The sequence below is a fragment of the Rhyacophila brunnea genome, unplaced genomic scaffold, assembly GCF_057557595.1.
Source record: "Rhyacophila brunnea isolate RB1 unplaced genomic scaffold, BYU_Rbru_1.0 scaffold_14, whole genome shotgun sequence".
In the NCBI taxonomy this organism is placed as follows: domain Eukaryota; kingdom Metazoa; phylum Arthropoda; class Insecta; order Trichoptera; family Rhyacophilidae; genus Rhyacophila; species Rhyacophila brunnea.
In genome coordinates this window covers 5,311,693-5,322,820 of record NW_028232796.1, presented here as the reverse complement: position 1 = coordinate 5,322,820, position 11,128 = coordinate 5,311,693, and positions in this window count along the sequence as shown.

Sequence of the window (11,128 nt, the reverse complement as noted above, 5' to 3'; positions counted from 1 at the left end):
ATTCTCCAGTTAGTGTGTTCTGCCAGAACAGAGACGATATTATACAGAGGGGAGTTACAGATCCATGACAATTTATATATTTATTTCCTGTTGATTCATTTCTCTTCGTTGAATTTATTTTATATCAATCTAACTTTGACATGTCAGGTAACTCTTCACAAAAACAAGGAATATATTATAATATGTGCTAGTAAGTATAACATACATAATATAATCTTGTCATCGCTTGATTATCTAACCTCATCCGGGTGTCTTCTTTTTTCATTGTGGTGAAGATTTCCATCTTGCACCACAAAGGTTATTACGCAAGGTAACTAAATGTTTTAAAAATAGCGTCCTAGCTCAAGTCAGTCCATATTATGCCTTGTACGAATTTTAGTTAAAATTATCTGACGAATAATTTCATTCTCAGTTAGTAGACGAGTGAATGAAAAATTAATAGTATTAAAATAAGTATATTTAGTTAGTTATCATTCTCAGTGTGTTAAGTACCACTAACTACAATCACAGTATATTTTTTTGATTTCTAGTACTCCGGGCACTATCACAGAGTGTGCAAACAGTTTAAAAATGATGGACGACATGTCATGTAGAATAAATTCGTGTGGGTGCCACAAAACAATGTCCTCATTAAAAGTTTAAAAAAAGAACATACCTACATATATTTATATATATATATATATATGCACGCATATATAACTTATACCTGTAAGTACATTTTACTCTTACAAAACTAGACCAACTCGTTAATTTACTTACGATTTGAAATTTGCCGCCGGAGGAGAAAAACGTTTTATTTCACGTGCGTTTTTATTATATTTTATTAAACACCTGCGACAAGTTATAAAGTTATAATTTTATATGGCTTTTTATAATTTCACTTTGATTTGTATTTTAACATAGCTTTACTTAAAGAAACAGATTTAACCATTATACCTACATAATTAATATACTAACCATAAACCAACTTATGTTAAAATGTAAGTACATAATGAAATAAATTGAATATATTTAAACTACAACAGTGTATTTTACTACGCTTTTATTAGCTCGTATTCTTGTTTGTCCAGTACAAATTTTTTCTTGTTTGTCCAAGATTTGTATTGGACGATTGAAGATTTTTAACTAACTTCCCGACTAGCTAGACATTTGAAACTTTTAGAATATATCAGAACGCGACGACAATGCATTCTTTTAATACTTTTAGCCATCTTTAAGCAGAATTGAATTCATTTTTAATGAATTCTGTTTTGTATAGAAAGTTATTTCGGAAAAATTAATAAAAAGTAATACACTATTATTGGTTGCTAAGGAGGTCCTAGCAACTAAATTATTAATATATACGTGCGTTACTGTAGAAATCAATATAAAATGTCAAAATGACATTTCAGTATTCTATATTTATTCAGTATTTCTATCAAGTACAAAAAAAAGTATTTATTAATACATAGAATTGTCAAGTTTATATTATGATTCAACAGAAAATTTAAAAACGTGGCTTATAAAAAGTTCTTTTTTTCTTGTAATTATTTTGTATTAATTAAATACGCATCTTATTATATATTCTCCAAGTAAATGTGTATGTTTTATATTTTTAAAAGTTGCTCAAAATTAAATACGCAAAGTTATACATGGATATTATAAGTGAGATATGATATGGAAAAAATATGGAGTTTTTAATTTATATCTGTTGTACCTATATCATAATACGAGTAACATTTAATATTTTTGAAATTATAATAAAAAAATTTACTTATATTCTCTTAGAGTTTAGTAATAAATACATACATGAATACTTTAAACAAAAATAACGGGTAAATTTAATTAAAATAAAATATAGTTCGCAATCAATCAAGCACTGAAAGAATAACATTATCCGTACGTCCCAAAACATCTTTTAAATTTTAATATATATATATGACTCTAAATTATTATTGCATTTTATAGGGTAATAATTACATATTCTATAGGTACAAAATTTATTGAATATCGGTAATCATTTTCAACTTATACTTATATTATTTACTCGGTCGAAAATCAACAATGCTAGATAAACGATAATAATTGAAAAATGAAAGCGTACCAAAGTATTCATTCTCCACATTGAAATATAACAATACATATGCGAAAAAAATATTTTTAAACGATTAACCTAACTAAAAACCATTAGAAGCTTCATTACTTAAAGAAATTCGGCTAGAGGAATTTTATAATAGATATATTATGACTTCTTCAAATTGGCACGAAACTGTGCCAGCGGTAATTTCTATACAACCTGTTACTAATTATCAAAGTCGGGTTATTATTTATTTATTTCGCAGTGAAAGTCGCAAAAAAAACATGCAGTAAACGACCGATTGTTTCGTTTTAAAGTCAATAGGCTTCGTGTTATTTCCGCCAATTTTCCCCTTTTGTTCTGGTTATATATATGTACTTGTATCATCGACACGAATAGGTCTTCTCTCACCCTAGATAGTATGTGTATTATATTATTATATGACCGTGTGTTTTCTTGCATACCTCGTTTGGATCATCAAAATAATTTATAGATATAATAATATAGTCATTTCGTATAGATTTCAATCTTGTCAGAACATAAAATCAACTTACGTAACCATCTGATTTAGTCATCAGATATTTAAAAAAAAAATAGTTTTCATCACTCATCAGCAGGTATGGCTAGATTTATATGTATGTAATACCCTTGCAAATACCAATATCCTATCTACTTTAATTCAATCCAAAATCTTATTATCTTAAACTAATAAAACTATAGTAGAGTATACGTTTTTTACTACACTGATTCCCCTCTCTGCCTGATTCTTCTTCTTCAATGGCGCTACAGCTCAAGTTGAGCCCTGGCCTCCTCCACCGCCGTTCCCCAGCCGGAACGGTCCTCCGCACGTCTTTTCCAGTTCCTGATTTTTATCAGCTGGTTGGCATCTTTTGTAATGTTATCACCCCATCATGTGCGTGGCTTTCCCACTGCCTTTTTCCTCCCTGGGTTTCCTTCGAGGATCTTCTTCGGTATCCGTGACTCAGGCATGTGCTGGACATGGCCTGTCCAGTTTAGCCTCTGGAGTTTTAATGAAGGTGGAGAGTTTTGAATCTTGGTATAAGCGGTATAGTTCCGTGTACCTAATTCTCCACTCCCCACCATCATTCATGGGTCCGTATATCCGCCTCAGGATCTTTCTCTCAAAGTAGTCCACCATTTCAGCTGCTTTTATATTTAGCGTCCATGACTCGCACCCGTATGCAACGACTGTGTGTATGACGGTTTTATAAAGCCGGGTCTTAGTTTTTCTGTGAACAATTCTAGATTTGAATATGGGCAGCAATGAGAAGTACGATTTGTTTGCAGCGGTTATTCGGGCTTTTATTTCTTCCTGTTCCTCGTTCTCTTTTGTAATATTGGAACCCAGGTATGTGAGCCGGTTGACAACCTCAAATTGATGGTTTCCAAAACTGGAACTTTGGCCCAGCCTACTCTGATTTTGTCGGCTTTGTACCATGATTTTAGTTTTGTTTTCATTTACTCTTAAGTCAATCTCTAGTGCGGCCCTTTGGAGGTGGTCAAATTTTTTCTTGACAATCTGTATGTATCTGCCCATCATGTTAAGGTTGTCTGCGTAGCCAACCAGTTGGCTCGGTCTGCTTAATATAGTGCCGTCTCTGCCTGATTACCTCGCATTAAATTAGATCAAATGACATTCACTTGTATTAATATAATATGTAGTAATAAAAAAATAGATAATACACGTAAAAAAAAATTGAATATATTACATCATTTCCATCCTAGAGCCAGGAGTGCAAAGTTATAAAATAACAACTCTACTGGGGTAACGATCAACATTCTCTCTAATTTTCCTATTGTGTGTGCACATCATAAGCTGAACAGAACAGTTAATTTTATACAAATAAAAAAAGTTTGCACAGTTTTTGCATAGATAAATTAACGCGTCCAATAGTTGTACCGTGAATGAAAGTACCTACCTATAAAAAATAGATTATTTTATATAAATAATGTGATGACATTCGTTCTGTGAGAAATAAGTCTGAACAGAACGTACGCAAATAGGTGGGTATAAGGTGTTATGGAATGTTGATCATTGTTAAGTATACTTAGTTAAGTATAACCAATAAGCTGGTATCGCTTTTTTTCAAAATTTATGTGTGCAGTGATTGGAAACATTTGTACGAATATTTTTTTAAACACTTCTTAGGGAATATCACCATCATGTTATGCAATGAAATGGTTTTGTTATGTGCCAGCTAGATGGCATCGACTTGCCTGCGCGGTATAGTTTGTGCAATCCAGCGCTTTTCGGTTTGCGCAAGTTACAGTTTTTACGTCCATACACACAGACTTCCCGACACAAACTGGTTCGCGCAGGTGAGCTTGTGATAAAGCATGAGCGTCTAGCCGGCGTTTTAAAGGTGAAATACATACAAAGTAATCTCCGCTGCAAAGTTTTGAAGATAAGTGACATGATTCTGGAAACCTAAGGAATTAAGTATGATCATTATCAAACGGCGTCGATCGACTGCTAGATGAATACCTTTTCTGGTGTTTTCCACTTTTCTCAATTTCTAATTTTTCTAAAAGTATTAATAGCAAACTTAATCATTTCAAGAGATTGACATTTTATCAATACATAAGATGTCATATACATCACAAAACAAGTTAATTTCTTTTATAGTTTTAACTGTCAATTTATTGTAGAACTGCATTGTATTATTTTATTAATTATTTCATTAATTAAATAAAATACATTTATAGTACCTTTTCCATTTTTTAATTAAATTTTGGACCGGTTTCATCTTCCTCAAAGAGACATTATCATTATTGAGATATATAAAACAAATAATTAATCAAATAAAACAAATTAAGTACTTATAAAATTTTATTTATTATGTTAAATATTATATTATATTGAGTTATATGTTTCATTATATAAATACTTACTTATGACGTTATTATACTATTATCTTTTAAATAATGAATGAGTGAAAAATTATATACATCCATTGAAAAATTTTGTGTTAACACATTGCATCCCATAAACAGAACAGTTCACCTTGCCAGTAGCGGTGCAAAGTTCATCATTTGTTAAGACAAGTCGAACAAAGCGTAAGCAAAGAATTCGCCACGGTTAAAACACACGGAAACTATGTGATGGAAGTCGCACTGCCGTTAATATGGTTATTACAATAATATATGATGGTATAAAAAAAAATAACGACTCAATTCATGTGAGAAGCGGTTCAGCCGCTTTCGTCTATATTCCACTCTACATTCACGAACGTTTTAACAATGTTTATCGACGTCCAGGAACGAATTGGATGTCAAAATACGATAAAATATTTCAATATCGCTACCTGAAACAGTGATATAAAGTAAAGTCGGTTTTTAGATAAGTATGCCAATATGTTGTTGAAAGCTATACCAACATAACGAATCACTTAGATTTATAAAATGTTATTTCCCATTTAATAGAAAAGTACCAACATTGCATTTATTAAAAAAAATGTCTTGTTACTTCTAAATAACAGTGAGATAACTGAAATAGCATTATCGATATAGAATTATCATAACTATATTCTAAGCTGTAGAAGAAAAAAAATAAGGCCATAACTAACGATTTTAATTTTATAAAACAAACATTATAGTTCGATTATTTAGAAGCTAGTATTTATGACTTATCCCACTATTGCTATCAGGTAGCGAATTATTATACATAATTACATTACTTTTGATTCAAGGTACATGTTATTCTTAATAGTTTTTTTAAATTTTTCATGATACATAAAACGTTCATGTTACTGGAACCTTTTTTTCATTTCATCATCATTTACAATTCGCTGTTAATCTCGGCAGTGTTCTGAGGAGTTTTATAATATAGTTTGCATGTAAATATAACATAATATTTCCTATATAATTGTAAATGTTATTGTTTTTTCAGTTGACAACAGATTAATAATAATATGACTTCGATAGTATATTATGTTAGCAACTAGGTACAATGTTTTTTTTTTACTTTGTTTAATGAAATGTATAAATCTTTACTACGGCCTATCGACTGTTTTCATATTTGAACTATTTAAAACTGCATATAATTGAAAGTAGATCTATCCATAACTCAACAATTAGGCCACGTAATGAAATACGTTTACTATGTTTGTAGTAATTTATTATTTTTGCGATATAGTTTTCTAAATTTTACGTCACTGAGTCATTTGTAAAATTCTAAAATATATCTTAACAATTTTATTATTAGTCGAAAATTGTATTCTAAATGTGAAATTTTGAATAGTTAAACTTTTGATTCGACACTTGATAAATGTTGCTATAAAATAGCGTTAAGAAAATGAATGATTATTATTAGGGAAATACTGATGCGGTACTGTCAAGAGTTGCTCTTGATTTAACCACACAAGGTCGATTTCAAAGATAATAATAACTTTTCAATGCACTTTTGTGTGAATTGGTCCAATTTATGAAAGTTTTTTCCCCCCATCACACTACAATCATTAGCCAAAAAAAGCGCAACGCAAACCCGCCAGAAATTATTATTTATTATTCGATACAAATTCGTTTTTATTACTCTCTTGTATACCCATTGTCTTCGTCATATTACCAGTGATTTACAGAGCATTGATTATTTTTATCGGCAAGAACACAAAAATGTGTTGTATTATTTTGCGATTCAGTTCACACGGTCTTTTTTATTTTAAACTTAAACTTTAAGTGATTTCGAAAGCTTCGGATACTTTTTATTTAAAGTATTGTTAAGTTAAATAATTTTGTTGTTAGCTTTGATTTACTGTCATTTTACGAGGTACACATTTCTTCCCATAATAATAAAAATATAACAACAAGTACTTATAGTCATTTTTCACATGATCTTTTGATATTTAATACGTTTGGGAAAATTCTTTTTTAGTCTTTCGGATTATTTTTATTGTCAGTAGTGAGTGATTTACACCATTCATGAGTTACACCATTTTTTCAATTCTGAATTAATCGTTCGGATTGGTTTAGTTTCTCACAATAGTCATAATTCTGCCTAGTTTACAACGTTTTACACTACTTTTGGCAAAATAAGATATTTTATTAATTTTTATGATTCTACTTCTTTAATTGTGTTGTTTCTTTAAGTTGGTGATTTACTCGCCTTAAGACAATAAAATTTTGTATAATCTCTTTCTTTTGATCTCTTATTCTCAAGAGCACAGCATTATTTACGACTTGATGAAGTGATATAGAAAAGGCAAATTATATACATAGCTAACTAAAGCTATCTCCTTTGGAGAACTGACCTACATACTAACTATTAATTAAGTTCGTATGACCTATACACTACTTTACACGGATCAAATAAATAAATCAATAAAACTTTAAGGGGGACATGCTCAGCGTAGGTCAAAATGGAGCTTTTGTTCTATTTTCAAAGCATGATCCTGGACATACCTTAAACGTTGTAGATAATCTATTTATATAATTTTGAAGCCTTATTATTCTTTATATTTATTTTAAACATTTGATGACTGCATAAAGTATTTTTATTACATAAAATAATATTCTTTTAAACCTCTCGCTCTAATGTTTTAGAATATAGTCATATTTCAGTACATTCAAACACGTGCGTTAACATCATTTTACTCCATACTTCAATTATATTTTATCAATTTATGGCTACGGCCGTATGTTGTAGCTTAACCACTGGGGAATGCCAAAAGAAATGGCGTATTAAAAAAAACACTACCTTATTCTTAGGTCAATAATTATTATAAAGCAATCATTATTCGTAGGATGTTTATCACACTTGAATGGTCAAAGACATAGCTTATAATTAGTATCTTAAGAATCATCTTCAAATGTGTTAATCTTGCCCATTTTTTGAATAATAAAATGCCTAATTCTTGTCAAATTTGGGATCACAGAGATTATCAATATAATTTTTTATCGTAAATATTTTACTAAAATTATCTCATCATAAATTATACTAATGGTTTTATAAATGCGTTTAAAAATTAATAAATGTAAAAAATCTTAACACCACTGCACAGTTATGTACTTAAATATGACTATATTCTAAAACATTAGACCGAGAGGTTTAAAAGAATACTATTTTATGTAATAAAAATGCTTTATGCAGTCATCAAATGTTTAAAATAAATATAAAAGAGAATAAGGCTTCAAAATTATATAAATAGATTATCCACAACGTTTAAGGTATGTCCAGGATCATGCTTTGAAAATAGAAAAAAAGCTCTATTTTGACCCACGCTGAGCACGTCCGCCCTTAATAAATCCGTTATTAGTAATTTTAAAATATTGTACAACCATTATTGGCATTATTATTACATAACTATACATATTTTATTATTTACTAGAGTTTTGCATATTTTCATTGTTAGTTTATACATGGTATATCACAAAATAGTTTTCAAATGTTCTGATACGATAACATTGAATCCTAAACCTACTGTATTATAACATAAATGAATATAATATTTTACTTCTTTATCATAATAATAAGGTACGGATCCACATCCGGGAGTACCGGGTTTGACTTCCGGTGAGACCACAATATATATATGCGATTTTCTCAAAGCCTGGGTGTTTATGATTGTTTCACTTAGATTATTACTAAATACACTACTGTTTCACTACACTACTGTCATTAGGGCTATTGGCCTGTTGTAGTGTTAAAAAGAATATAAAATAGAATATCCGTCGCCATCGGGCGTGCTCGCAATGGGGAAGGTACTCGTAGTTTCGGCTCCGCATCCCCCTCCTCAGAAACGGAAAAGTACAGATTATTTAGGTAAATATAATATTACTTCTGCTTCGTCTTCGTCAGGACCTCATGACTGAGGATCGTGAAACGGATGACTTGGCTGTCAAGGACCATTCTCAATGGGTTGATGCCACTCATCTTGACATTCTACGACACGTGACACCTGTGGTGACTGGAAGACTCGTGGCACTTACAAATTGGTCCAATTATCTGGAGCATCCAACGTGTGTTTTAATATGCGACAATACAAGACAGCACGGAAGATACAAAAGGACACTTTATACGTTAAAAGGACACTTTATACCTCTAAGATATACTCATTTGACAGCCAATGGATGCGACAGCTCTAAATGACCTCAAGACTTAAAGTGCAGAGTATCTGGGTATTGCAATTTACCTGGAATAGTGCGTTACATTAACGGTTTAAGCAGTAGGATAGGAATATATAGAGACAGTATTATGAATATTTTTCCAAATTGGGTTTTAAAAAAATATACATACAAAAAATATTATTTGATATGCAATAAACTATTTATGTACCTTCGTAGGATCCATAATATAATCTATAACTTTCATAAGTACTGTACTGGATTCTCTTGCGGGGGTTCCGGGTTCAATCCGGGTTAGGTTATAATATTGTATATATATATGTGATTTTGTCAACCTTGAGTGTAACTGTAATAATTATTGTTTCACCACTATGACAATTACGCTATACATGCTACTGTTTTATCATTATCACAGTACTGTAATTGTGTTCCTTATACTAATGTAGTGTTTTTATTGAATATAATAATATATGTTATAATATGATCAACCCAACTAGTTTTATTCGTTTATTGGAAGATATTAACTACGATATAAGCTATTTTATTTAATATTATAAATATGGTATTTTATCACTAGAAATTGTCATTTTTAATACAAATTTTAATTTAAAAAACAGTTATTTTAACACTTGTATCACGTCTACGACGTAATAGTTTACCTATGTATATTATAAATTTATGTATTTTAATTAAATTAAAGGATGTTTGTTAGTATGGAAATTTTTTGTATGTACAGAGATAATACTATTAAAACATAGGTTAATGGTAATTATATTATAATAAGTAACTTTTAGCTATTTATTAAACACACATAATTAAGAATTTGACCAATAACACGCCCATTGAAAATATTCTAGAAATGTATCGAATGGAATTTGAACCCATACATATCGCAATTCGGAGGAAAAAGTTAATTGGAAAACTTTCCAGTTAAGTTAATTACTGAAATGCGATTCATGCAGAAATTGAAAAGAAAATCAACTATGCATATGATACTATATATATATACTATTTCAAATTCCGTAAATATTGGTCATTATCAATTTATTTGCTAACTTTGATATCTAGATGGTGTCAGAATTTATTCAATTTTTAGATTTAATTTTCATAAGATATGTTTCTGAGGTGATAAAATGTCGTATGTTCAATGAAGAATGTTCATTTTTTATAATCTTAATGTATTATTCTGTCTGGGATAAAAAAAAACCTAATCATTATCTATTTATATTTTGCAGTATTTGGGTCCCGACAGTCTGAAAACAGTGCCGTAGATAATATATTATAAAGTTGGGTCGCATTGACGTTTGACGTGTGTGTGCGTCGGCCATCGTGCCTCTCCGCCTCTCGGCAACTGACAGATCAATGTCGTCGACCCCATTTCGTCTGCGTCGATTTGCGTCGCGACCGCGCACCGTTTTTCCACTAGGCCCCGCTAGACCGGACGTGAGCCCTGGAAAAAAATTGTCTACCCGACGCCACTGCTGAATTTTCAATGTGATAAAAAAAACTTATTTGATATTATCGGTAGATGATTTTCCCATGTCCGGTAACTTGTACAAAAACACGTCTTAAAATCAATGTTATTCACATATTACAGATAATTATTTAAACATTTTTTTAAAGCCAGATAACGACACTTTATAAATTTAAGATGAATTGCTCAAAAAATTTAATAAAAAACCTCTTCTCTGATTTTGAAAATATTAAATTATGATACTGTGAAAGAATCTTTACACACCAAGGTGAAACGAAATAATTTGAAAACCACTGCATGAAACTACCGATTTGTTTATTGTAGATGCGAACAATTGTATTTTGTATTTTCAATAATAGAGAATCTAAATTTTTTTAAATGTTTCTTCTTCTTGGCCGTGCACTCATGGCTGAGGATCGTGACCACATTTGAATTTCGCCATCCTTTGAGCGACCAAGACTTTCCATCCTTCTCGATCTTCCGCTTCTTTCAGGGCAGAATGGATGGTGCCCCCCAGT